The following is a 12,037-nucleotide window of genomic DNA, read 5'->3' as shown; positions in this document are numbered from 1 at the left end:
GTCCTGTCTTGCTCTTGAGAAACATTTCAGAAAGAAGACTAAGACAGAAGTAGGAAACTTAGGAAAGCTTATGTTCGTAAAATTTATTTTTACATGAAGGCCAGTTATACCCTTCTTGAAGAAGGACTGAGAACTGGTTAAAATTAGCAGGTTAAGAGCAATGTTTCTGTGCTTAAGCAAGGAGGATAAAGACTTCTGACCCCGACGTGATTTGAACACGCAACCTTCTGATCTGGAGTCAGACGCGCTTCCATTGCGCCACGAGGTCAACTTGCACTGTGAGCTCTCACTTTGATTCAGGACCTTTGATTTCATATCCTAGAAAGACTTTTCCATGGACAGCTTTTTTCCATGGACAGCTATTTGTTCCAATAAAAACATTTCCAAGAAACAACCAACCTCTAAAAGTTTCCTTTTTAGCCTTCTTTCATTCCTCCCCCTAAACTGAGGCTATCGGCAACTGCCTATCTGATAGTCCTGTCTTGCTCTTGAGAAACATTTCAGAAAGAAGACTAAGACAGAAGTAGGAAACTTAGGAAAGCTTATGTTCGTAAAATTTATTTTTACATGAAGGCCAGTTATACCCTTCTTGAAGTAGGACTGAGAACTGGTTAAAATTAGCAGGTTAAGAGCAATGTTTCTGTGCTTAAGCAAGGAGGAAGAGAACTATGATTCCCTTCTTGAAAAAGGACTAAGAACTGGTTAAAATTAGCAGGTTAAGTGCAATGTTTATGTGCTTAACCTGTTCAGGACCCATGACGTATGCATACGTCTTCACACCCTGGGTCTTAAGGACCCATGACGTATGCATACGTCATGGCGTTTTCCGGTCTCTGCCGCTCGCCGGGCAGAGATCGGAACTGGATGCCTGCTGAAATCCTTCAGCAGGCATCCAGGGCAAACGCCAAGGGGGGCCATGTAGGCCCCCCATGTCGGCGATCGCCGCAAATCGCAAGGGAATTGCGATCTGCGGCGATACCGGGCTGATCGGGTCTCTGGGACCCGACCGCCCGGTAATTTCGCATGATCCCGGCTGTCGCAGACAGCCAGGACCATGCTGGAGTATCGGAGCGAGGTGGCAAGCCGGCCACCTCCTCCGATCCCCTGCGATCTGTCGGTTAGTTAACCGACCAATCGCAGGAGGGGGGGCGGTTACTTCCTCCCGCCCTGCCCGGCCCCTGAAAGTCCGGAGAGGACGGGAGGAAGACCGGAGGACGCGGCGGAGGACGGGGGAGTGCTGGGGACCGGCCCCGGTACTTACCTCGTCCCTGAAGACCCGGATCCAGACGATGAAGACGGCGGCGGCGGCGACAGGTGAGTAGATCTTCAGCCGCGGTCGGGCCCTTTACACTAATGCACGTCGCCGTAAAGCGACATGCATTGCTGTAATAGGACCCTGTAAACTACAACTCCCAGCATGCCCAGACAGCCCTTGGCGTCTGGGCATGCTGGGAGTTGCAGTTTTGCAACATCTGGTGGTACACAGTTTGGAGACCACTGTGCCCTTCCAGATGTTGCAAAACTACACATCCTCAGCATGCCCTTACTATCCAGGCATGCTGGGAGTTGTAGTTCTGTAACATCTGGCCCTTCAGATGTTGCAGAACTACAACTCCCAGCATGCCTGGACAGTTTTGGCATACTGGGAGTTGTAGTTTTGCAACATCTGGAAGGGCACAGATTGGGAACCACTGTATTAGTGGTCTGCAAACTGTAGTCCTCCAGATGTTGCAAAACTACAACTCCAAGCATGCTGGGAGTTGTAGTTCGGCAACATCTGGCTCTAAAGATGTTGCCGAACTACTACTCCCAGCATGCCTGAGAATGTTTGGGAGTTGTGGTTTTGCAACAGCTGGAGGCACACTGGTTGAGAAACATTGTTTCCTAACTCAGTGTTTCCCAACCCGTGTGCCTCCAGCTGTTGCAAAACCACAACTCCCAAACATTCTCAGGCATGCTGGGAGTTGTAGTTTTGCAACAGCTGGAGGTCCCCCCCCTGTGAATGTACAGGGTACATTCACATGGGCAGGGGGCTTACAGTGAGTATCGGGCTGCAAGTTTGCGATGCAGGAAATTTTGCGCGGCAGCTCAAACTCGCTGTAATCCCCCCGCCCGTGTGACTGTACCCTAAAAACACTACACTACCACAAAATAAATTAAAAGGAAAAAACACTACACATATACACATACCCCTACACAGCCCCCCTCCCTCCCCAATAAAAATGAAAAACGTTTGGTACGCCACTCTTTCCAAAATGGAGCCTCCAGCTGTTGCAAAACAACAACTCCCAGTATTGCCAGACAGCCGTTGACTGTCCAGGCATGCTGGGAGTTTTACAACAGCTGGAGGCACCCTGTTTGGGAATCACTGGCGTAGAATACCCCTATGCAAATCCCTAATTCAGGCCTCAAATGCACATGGCGCTCTCACTTTGGAGCCCTGTCGTATTTCAGGGCAACAGTTTAGGGAGACATATGGGGTATCGCCGTACTCGGGAGAAATTGCCTTACAAATCTTGGGGGTCTTTTTCTCCTTTCACCCCTTATGAAAAGGTGAAGTTGGGGTCTACACCAGCATGTTAGTGTAAAAAAAATTAACTTTTTACACTAACATGCTGGTGTTGCCCTATACTTTTCATTTTGACAAGAGGTAAAGGGGAAAAAAGCCCCACAAAATTTGTAACACAATTTCTCCCGACTACGGAGATACCCCATATGTGGGCACAAAGTGCTCTGGGGCGCACAACAAGGCCCAGAAGGGAGAGTGCACCATGTACATTTGAGGTGATTTGCACAGGGGTGGCTGATTGTTACAGCGGTTTTGACAAACGCAAAAAAAACAAAACCCCACATGTGACCCCATTTCGGAAACTAGACCCCTCACGGAATGTAATGAGGGGTGCAGTGAGAATTTACACCCCACTGGTGTCTGACAGATCTTTGGAACAGTGGGCTGTGCAAATTAAAAATGTTGTACAGACCACTGTTCCAAAGATTTGACAGACACCAGTGGGGGGGTAAATGCTCATTTTATGCCTTGTTACGTTCCTCAAGGGGTCTAGTTTCCAAAATGGTATGCCATGTGGGGGTTATTTTGCTGTCCTGGCACCATATGGGCTTCCTAAATGCGACATGCCCCCCGAGCAAAATTTGCTCTCAAAAAGCCAAATATGACTCCTTCTCTTCTGAGCATTGTAGTTCGCCCGTAGTGCACTTCAGGTCAACTTATGGGGTACCTCCATACTCAGAAGAGATGTGGTTACAAATTTTGGGGGGTATTTTCTGCTATTAACCCTTGTAAAAATGTGAAATTTGGGGGGAAACACACATTTTAGTGATTTTTTTTATTTTTTTTTTACGTATGCAAAAGTCGTGAAACCCCTGTGGGGTATTAAGGCTCACTTTATTTCTTGTTACGTTCCACAAGGGGTCTAGTTTCCAAAATGGTATGCCATGTGTTTTTTTTTTGCTGTCCTGGCACCATAGGGGCTTCCTAAATGCGACATGCCCCCGAGCAAAATTTGCTCTCAAAAAGCCAAATATGACTCCTTCTCTTCTGAGCATTGTAGTTCACTCATAGTACACCTCAGGTCAACTTATGGGGTACCTTCATACTCAGAAGAGATGGGGTTACAATGTTTGGGAGGTATTTTCTGCTATTAACCCTTGCAAAAATGTGAAATTTGGGGGGAAACACACATTTTAGTGAAATTTTATTTTTATTTTTTTACATATGCAAAAGTCGTGAAACCCCTGTGGGGTATTAAGGCTCACTTTATTCCTTGTTACGTACCTCAAGGGGTCTAGTTTCCAAAATGGTATGCCATGTGGGGGATTTTTGCTGTTCTGGCACCATAGGGGCTTCCTAAATGCAACATGCCTCCCAAAAACCATTTAAAAAAAACGTACTCTCAAAATCCCCTTGTCGCTCCTTCGCTTCTGAGCCCTCTACTGCGCCCGCCGAACACTTTACATAGACATATGAGGTATGTGCTTACTCGAGAGAAATTGGGCTACAAATATAAGTATACATTTTCTCCTTTTTCCCCTTGTAAAAATTCAAAAATTGGGTCTACAAGAACATGCGAGTGTAAAAAATGGAGATTGTGAATTTTCTCCTTCACTTTGCTGTTATTCCTGTGAAACACCTAAAGGGTTAAAACGCGGACTGAATGTCATTTTGAATACTCTGGGGGGTGCAGTTTTTATAATGGGGTAATTTGTGGGGTATTTCTAATATGAAGACCCTTCAAATCCACTTCAAACCTGAACTGGTCCATGAAAAATTGTGAGTTTGGAAATTTTGTGAAAAATTGGAAAATTGCTGCTGAACTTTGAAGCCATCTGGTGTCTTCCAAAAGTAAAAATACGTAAATTTTATGATGCAAACATAAAATAGACATATTGTATATGTGAATAAAAAAAAAAATTATTTGGAATATCCATTTTCCTTACAAGCAGAGAGCTTCAAAGTTAAAAAAATGCAAAATTTTCAAATTTTTCATAAAATGTTGGGATTTTTCACCAAGAAAGGATGCAAGTTACCACAAAATTTTACCACTATGTTAAAGTAGAATATGTCACGAAAAAACAATCTCGGAATCAGAATGATAACTAAAAGCATTCCAGAGTTATTAATGTTTAAAGTGACAGTGGTCAGAATTGCAAAAAATGGCCGGGTCCTGAGGTGTAAAATGGCTGGGTCCTTAAGGGGTTAAGCAAGAAGGAAAGGGCCTCCTGACTCCAACGTGATCTGGAGTCAGACGCGCTACCGTTGCGCCACGAGGTCAACTTGCACTGTGAGCTCTCACATTGATTCAGGACTTTTGATTTCATATCCTAGCAAGACAATTCCATGGACAGCTTTTTTCCATGGACGGCTATTTGTTCCAATAAAAACATTTCCAAGAAACAACCAACCTCTAAAAGTTACCTTTTTAGCCTTCTTTCATTCATCCCCCTAAACTGAGGCTATCGGCAACTGCTTATCTGATAGTCCTGTCTTGCTCTTGAGAAACATTTCAGAAAGAAGACTAAGACAGAAGTAGGAAACTTAGGAAAGCTTATGATCGTAAAATTTATTTTTACATGAAGGCCAGTTATACCCTTCTTGAAGAAGGACTGAGAACTGGTTAAAATTAGCAGGTTAAGAGCAATGTTTCTGTGCTTAAGCAAGGAGGAAAAAAGACTTCTGACCCCGACGTGATTTGAACACGCAACCTTCTGATCTGGAGTCAGACGCGCTACCGTTGCGCCACGAGGTCAACTTGCACTGTGAGCTCTCACATTGATTCAGGACTTTTGATTTCATATCCTAGCAAGACAATTCCATGGACAGCTTTTTTCCATGGACGGCTATTTGTTCCAATAAAAACATTTCCAAGAAACAACCAACCTCTAAAAGTTATACCCTTCTTAGCCTTCTTTCATTCCTCCTCCTAAACTGAGGCTATCGGCAACTGCCTATCTGATAGTCCAGTCTTGCTCTTGAGAAACATTTCAGAAAGAAGACTAAGACAGAAGTAGGAAACTTAGGAAAGCTTATGTTCGTAAAATTTATTTTTACATGAAGGCCAGTTATACCCTTCTTGAAGTAGGACTGAGAACTGGTTAAAATTAGCAGGTTAAGAGCAATGTTTCTGTGCTTAAGCAAGGAGGAAGAGAACTATGATTCCCTTCTTGAAAAAGGACTAAGAACTGGTTAAAATTAGCAGGTTAAGTGCAATGTTTATGTGCTTAAGCAAGAAGGAAAGGGCCTCCTGACTCCGACGTGATCTGGAGTCAGACGCGCTACCGTTGCGCCTCGAAGTCAACTGGCACTAAGAGCTCTCACATTGATTCAGGACCTTTGCTTTCATATCCTAGAAAGACATTTCCATGGACAGCTATTTTCAATGGACAGCTTTTTGTTCCAATAAAAATATTTCCAAGAAACAACCAACCTCTAAAAGTTACCTTTTTAGCCTTCTTTCATTTCTCCCCCTAAACTGAGGCTATCGGCAACTGCCTATCTGATAGACTTGTCTTGCTCTTGAGAAACATTTCAGAAAGAAGACTAAGACAGAAGTAGGAAACTTAGGAAAGCTTATGTTCGTAAAAAAATTTAACATGAAGGCCAGTTGTACCCTGCTTGAAGAAGGACTGAGAACTGGTTAAAATTTGAAGATTAAGAGCAATGTTTCTGTGCTTAAGCAAGGAGGAAGAGAACTGTGATTCCCTTCTTGAAGAAGGACTGAGAACTGGTTAAAATTAGCAGGTTAAGAGCAATGTTTCTGTGCTTAAGCAAGAAGGAATGGGCCTTCTGACCCTGACGTGATTTGAACACATAACCTTCTGATCTGGAGTCAGACGCGCTACCGTTGCGCCACGACGTCAACTGGCACTGTGAGCTCTCACATTGATTCAGGACTAATGATTTCATATCCTAGAAAGACATTTCCATGGACAGCTTTTTTCCATGGACAGCTTTTTGTTCCAATAAAAACATTTCCAAGAAACAACCAACCTCTAAAAGTTACCTTTTTAGCCTTCTTTAATTTCTCCCCCTAAACTGAGGCTATCGGCAACTGCCTATCTGATAGTCCTGTCTTGCTCTTGAGAAACATTTCAGAAAGAAGACTAAGACAGAAGTAGGAAACTCAGAAAAGCTTATGTTCGGAAAAAATTGACATGAAAGCCAGTGATACCCTTCTTGAAGAAGGACTGAGAACTGGTTAAAATTATCAGGTTAAGAGCAATGTTTCTGTGCTTAAGCAAGGAGGAAAATGACTCCTGACCCCGACATGATTTGAACACAAAACCTTCTGATCTGGAATTAGACGCGCTACCGTTGCGCCAAGAGGTCAACTGGCACTATGCGCTCTCACATTGATACAGGACGTTTGATTACATATCCTAGAAAGACATTTCCATGGATAGCTTTTTTCCATGGACAGCTATTTCTTCCAATAAAAACATTTCCAAGAAACAACCAACCTTTAAAAGTTACCTTTTTAGCCTTCTTTCATTCCTCCCCCTAAACTGAGGCTATCGGCAACTGCCTATCTAATAGTCCTATCTTGCTCTTGACCTTCTTAGCCTTCTTTCATTCCTCCCCCTAAACTGAGGCTATCGGCAACTGCCTATCTGATAGTCCTGTCTTGCTCTTGAGAAACATTTCAGAAAGAAGACTAAGACAGAAGTAGGAAACTTAGGAAAGCTTATGTTCGTAAAATTTATTTTTACATGAAGGCCAGTTATACCCTTCTTGAAGAAGGACTGAGAACTGGTTAAAATTAGCAGGTTAAGAGCAATGTTTCTGTGCTTAAGCAAGGAGGAAAAAAGACTTCTGACCCCGACGTGATTTGAACACGCAACCTTCTGATCTGGAGTCAGACGCGCTACCGTTGCGCCACGAGGTCAACTTTCACTGTGAGCTCTCACATTGATTCAGGACCTTTGATTTCATATCCTGGAAAGACATTTCCATGGACAGCTTTTTTCCATGGACAGCTATTTGTTCCAATAAAAACATTTCCAAGAAACAACCAACCTCTAAAAGTTACCTTTTTAGCCTTCTATCATTCATCCCCCTAAACTGAGGCTATCGGCAACTGCTTATCTGATAGTCCTGTCTTGCTCTTGAGAAACATTTCAGAAAGAAGACTAAGACAGCTATTTGTTCCAATAAAAACATTTCCAAGAAACAACCAACCTCTAAAAGTTACCTTTTTAGCCTTCTATCATTCATCCCCCTAAACTGAGGCTATCGGCAACTGCTTATCTGATAGTCCTGTCTTGCTCTTGAGAAACATTTCAGAAAGAAGACTAGCAGGTTAAGGGCAATGTTTATGTGCTTAAGCAAGAAGGAAAGGGCCTCCTGACTCCGACGTGATCTGGAGTCAGAAGCGCTACCGTTGCGCCTCGAAGTCAACTGGCACTAAGAGCTCTCACATTGATTCAGGACCTTTGCTTTCATATCCTAGAAAGACATTTCCATGGACAGCTATTTTCAATGGACAGCTTTTTGTTCCAATAAAAATATTTCCAAGAAACAACCAACCTCTAAAAGTTACCTTTTTAGCCTTCTTTCATTTCTCCCCCTAAACTGAGGCTATCGGCAACTGCCTATCTAATAGTCCTATCTTGCTCTTGACCTTCTTAGCCTTCTTTCATTCCTCCCCCTAAACTGAGGCTATCTGCAACTGCCTATCTGATAGTCCTGTCTTGCTCTTGAGAAACATTTCAGAAAGAAGACTAAGACAGAAGTAGGAAACTTAGGAAAGCTTATGTTCGTAAAATTTATTTTTACATGAAGGCCATTTATACCCTTCTTGAAGAAGGACTGAGAACTGGTTAAAATTAGCAGGTTAAGAGCAATGTTTCTGTGCTTAAGCAAGGAGGAAAAAAGACTTCTGACCCCGACGTGATTTGAACACGCAACCTTCTGATCTGGAGTCAGACGCGCTACCGTTGCGCCACGAGGTCAACTTGCACTGTGAGCTCTCACATTGATTCAGGACCTTTGATTTCATATCCTGGAAAGACATTTCCATGGACAGCTTTTTTCCATGGACAGCTATTTGTTCCAATAAAAACATTTCCAAGAAACAACCAACCTCTAAAAGTTACCTTTTTAGCCTTCTTTCATTCCTCTGCCTAAACTGAGGCTATCGGCAACTGCCTATCTGATAGTCCTGTCTTGCTCTTGAGAAACATTTCAGAAAGAAGACTAAGACAGAAGTAGGAAACTTAAAAAAGCTTATGTTCGTAAAAGGTTGACATGAAGGCCAGTGATACCCTACTTGAAGAAGGACTGAGAACTGGTTAAGAGCAATGTTTCTGTGCTTAAGCAAGAAGGAAATGAACTCCTGACCCTGACGTGATTTGAACACGCAACCTTCTGATGTGGAATTAGACGCGCTACTGTTGCGCCAAGAGGTCAACTGGCACTATGAGCTCTCACATTGATTCAGGACCTTTGATTTCATATCCTAGAAAGACATTTCCATGGACAGCTTTTTTCCATGGACAGCTATTTGTTCCAATAAAAACATTTCCAAGAAACAACCAACCTCTAAAAGTTACCTTTTTAGCCTTCTATCATTCATCCCCCTAAACTGAGGCTATCGGCAACTGCCTTTCTGATAGTCCTGTCTTGCTCTTGAGAAACATTTCAGAAAGAAGACTAAGACAGAAGTAGGAAACTTAGGAAAGCTTATGTTCGTAAAATGTATTTTTACATGAAGGCCAGTTATGCCCTTCTTGAAGAAGGACTGAGAACTGGTTAAAATTAGCAGGTTAAGAGCAATGTTTCTGTGCTTAAGCAAGGAGGAAAAAGACTTCTGACCCCGACGTGATTTGAACACGCAACCTTCTGATCTGGAGTCAGACGCGCTACCGTTGCGCCACGAGGTCAACTTGCTCTGTGAGCTCTCACATTGATTCAGGACCCTTGATTTCATATCCTAGAAAGACTTTTCCATGGACAGCTTTTTTCCATGGACAGCTATTTGTTCCAATAAAAACATTTCCAAGAAACAACCAACCTCTAAAAGTTACCTTTTTAGCCTTCTTTCATTCCTCCCCCTAAACTGAGGCTATCGGCAACTGCCTATCTGATAGTCCTGTCTTGCTCTTGAGAAACATTTCAGAAAGAAGACCAAGACAGAAGTAGGAAACTTAATAAAGCTTATGTTCGTAAAAGATTGACATGTAGGCCAGTGATACCCTACTTGAAGAAGGACTGAGAACTGGTTAAGAGCAATGTTTCTGTGCTTAAGCAAGGAGGAAATGCACTCCTGACCCCGATGTGATTTGAACACGCAACCTTCTGATCTGGAATTAGACGCGCTACCGTTGCACCAAGAGGTCAACTGGCACTATGAGCTCTCACATTGATTCAGGACCTTTGATTTCATATCCTAGAAAGACATTTCCATGGACAGCTTTTTTTCCATGGACAGCTATTTCTTCCAATAAAAACATTTCCAAGAAACAACCAACCTCTAAAAGTTACCTTTTTAGGCTACTTTCATTCCTCCCCCTAAACTGAGGCTATCGGCAACTGCCTATCTAATAGTCCTATCTTGCTCTTGACCTTCTTAGCCTTCTTTCATTCCTCCCCCTAAACTGAGGCTATCGGCAACTGCCTATCTGATAGTCCTGTCTTGCTCTTGAGAAACATTTCAGAAAGAAGACTGAGGCTGGGTTCACACTACGTTTTTCAACTACGGTTCCCGCATACGTTTTCTATCAAAAACCGTATGGGGAAAAAAACGGATGGAACAGTATGGGAAAAAGTAAACCGTATGGGTTTTTAAACAGTATACTGTTTTTAAAAGTGCATACTGTTCCGTCCGTTTTTGTAGAAAAAAAAACCCATACGTTTTTGAAAATTTTGTCCATTTTTAATGGGAGGGGTCTTGGGTGGGGACTTTAGGATTCAAATGCGCATGTGCAAAGTAAAAACGTAAACGTTATTCCCGTATGGAACCGTATACATGTGCATTTCCCATTGACGTCCATGTTAAAAAAAAACGTATGCGGTTGCAGTACGGTTTTTAAACCGGAATCAAAACCGTGGTTGACCACGATTTTGTCTCCGGTTTAAAAACCGTACTGCAACTGCATACGTTTTTTTAAACATGGACGTCAATGGGAAACGCACATGTATACGGTTCCATACGGGAAAAACGTATACGTTTTTACTTTGCACATGCGCTTTTGAATCCTGAAGTCCCCATCCAAGACCCCTCCCATTAAAAATGGACATTTTCAAAAACGTATGGGTTTTTTTTCTACGAAAACTGACGGAACTGTATGCACTTTTAAAAACAGTATACTGTTTAAAAACCCATAAGGTTTACTTTTTCCCATACTGTTCAATCCGTTTTTTCCCCCATACGGTTTTTGATAGAAAACGTATGCGGGAACCGTAGTTGAAAAACGTAGTGTGAACCCAGCCTAAGACAGAAGTAGGAAACTTAGGAAAGCTTATGTTCGTAAAATTTATTTTTACATGAAGGCCAGTTATACCCTTCTTGAAGAAGGACTGAGAACTGGTTAAAATTAGCAGGTTAAGAGCAATGTTTCTGTGCTTAAGCAAGGAGCAAAAAGACTTCTGACCCCGACGTGATTTGAACACGCAACCTTCTGATCTGGAGTCAGACGCGCTACCGTTGCGCCACGAGGTCAACTTGCACTGTGAGCTCTCACATTGATTCAGGACCTTTGATTTCATATCCTAGAAAGACTTTTCCATGGACAGCTTTTTTCCATGGACAGCTATTTGTTCCAATAAAAACATTTCCAAGAAACAACCAACCTCTAAAAGTTTCCTTTTTAGCCTACTTTCATTCCTCCCCCTAAACTGAGGCTATCGGCAACTGCCTATCTGATAGTCCAGTCTTGCTCTTGAGAAACATTTCAGAAAGAAGACTAAGACAGAAGTAGGAAACTTAGGAAAGCTTATGTTCGTAAAATTTATTTTTACATGAAGGCCAGTTATACCCTTCTTGAAGTAGGACTGAGAACTGGTTAAAATTAGCAGGTTAAGAGCAATGTTTCTGTGCTTAAGCAAGGAGGAAGAGAACTATGATTCCCTTCTTGAAGAAGGACTAAGAACTGGTTAAAATTAGCAGGTTAAGTGCAATGTTTATGTGCTTAAGCAAGAAGGAAAGGGCCTCCTGACTCCGACGTGATCTCGAGTCAGACGCGCTACCGTTGCGCCTCGAAGTCAACTGGCACTAAGAGCTCTCACATTGATTCAGGACCTTTGCTTTCATATCCTAGAAAGACATTTCCATGGACAGCTATTTTCAATGGACAGCTTTTTGTTCCAATAAAAATATTTCCAAGAAACAACCAACCTCTAAAAGTTACCTTTTTAGCCTTCTTTCATTTCTCCCCCTAAACTGAGGCTATCGGCAACTGCCTATCTGATAGACTTGTCTTGCTCTTGAGAAACATTTCAGAAAGAAGACTAAGACAGAAGTAGGAAACTTAGGAAAGCTTATGTTCGTAAAAAAATTTAACATGAAGGCCAGTTGTACCCTGC

The 12,037-nt window shown here is 42.6% G+C and overlaps 7 non-coding genes across 7 annotated transcripts; all 7 read right to left on the bottom strand.

Annotated features, from left to right (window-relative positions):
- Positions 1-196: 196 nt before the first annotated feature.
- Positions 197-268, bottom strand: TRNAW-CCA (transfer RNA tryptophan (anticodon CCA)). The gene has a single exon. It is a non-coding gene; the product is annotated as a tRNA-Trp (tRNA).
- Positions 269-5,192: 4,924 nt separating this feature from the next.
- Positions 5,193-5,264, bottom strand: TRNAW-CCA (transfer RNA tryptophan (anticodon CCA)). The gene has a single exon. It is a non-coding gene; the product is annotated as a tRNA-Trp (tRNA).
- A 1,038-nt stretch (positions 5,265-6,302) lies between these two features.
- Positions 6,303-6,374, bottom strand: TRNAW-CCA (transfer RNA tryptophan (anticodon CCA)). The gene has a single exon. It is a non-coding gene; the product is annotated as a tRNA-Trp (tRNA).
- Positions 6,375-7,328: 954 nt separating this feature from the next.
- TRNAW-CCA (transfer RNA tryptophan (anticodon CCA)) lies at positions 7,329-7,400 on the bottom strand. Its single transcript has one exon. It is a non-coding gene; the product is annotated as a tRNA-Trp (tRNA).
- Positions 7,401-8,394: 994 nt separating this feature from the next.
- TRNAW-CCA (transfer RNA tryptophan (anticodon CCA)) lies at positions 8,395-8,466 on the bottom strand. The gene has a single exon. It is a non-coding gene; the product is annotated as a tRNA-Trp (tRNA).
- An 858-nt stretch (positions 8,467-9,324) lies between these two features.
- Positions 9,325-9,396, bottom strand: TRNAW-CCA (transfer RNA tryptophan (anticodon CCA)). Its single transcript has one exon. It is a non-coding gene; the product is annotated as a tRNA-Trp (tRNA).
- A 1,706-nt stretch (positions 9,397-11,102) lies between these two features.
- TRNAW-CCA (transfer RNA tryptophan (anticodon CCA)) lies at positions 11,103-11,174 on the bottom strand. Its single transcript has one exon. It is a non-coding gene; the product is annotated as a tRNA-Trp (tRNA).
- Positions 11,175-12,037: the final 863 nt, after the last annotated feature.

This window comes from Hyla sarda, chromosome 4 (genome assembly GCF_029499605.1).
Source record: "Hyla sarda isolate aHylSar1 chromosome 4, aHylSar1.hap1, whole genome shotgun sequence".
NCBI classification, from domain to species: Eukaryota; Metazoa; Chordata; class Amphibia; order Anura; family Hylidae; genus Hyla; species Hyla sarda.
The sequence above is the reverse complement of the archived record's forward strand: the minus strand, read 5'-3'. Positions and strand labels throughout refer to the sequence as shown.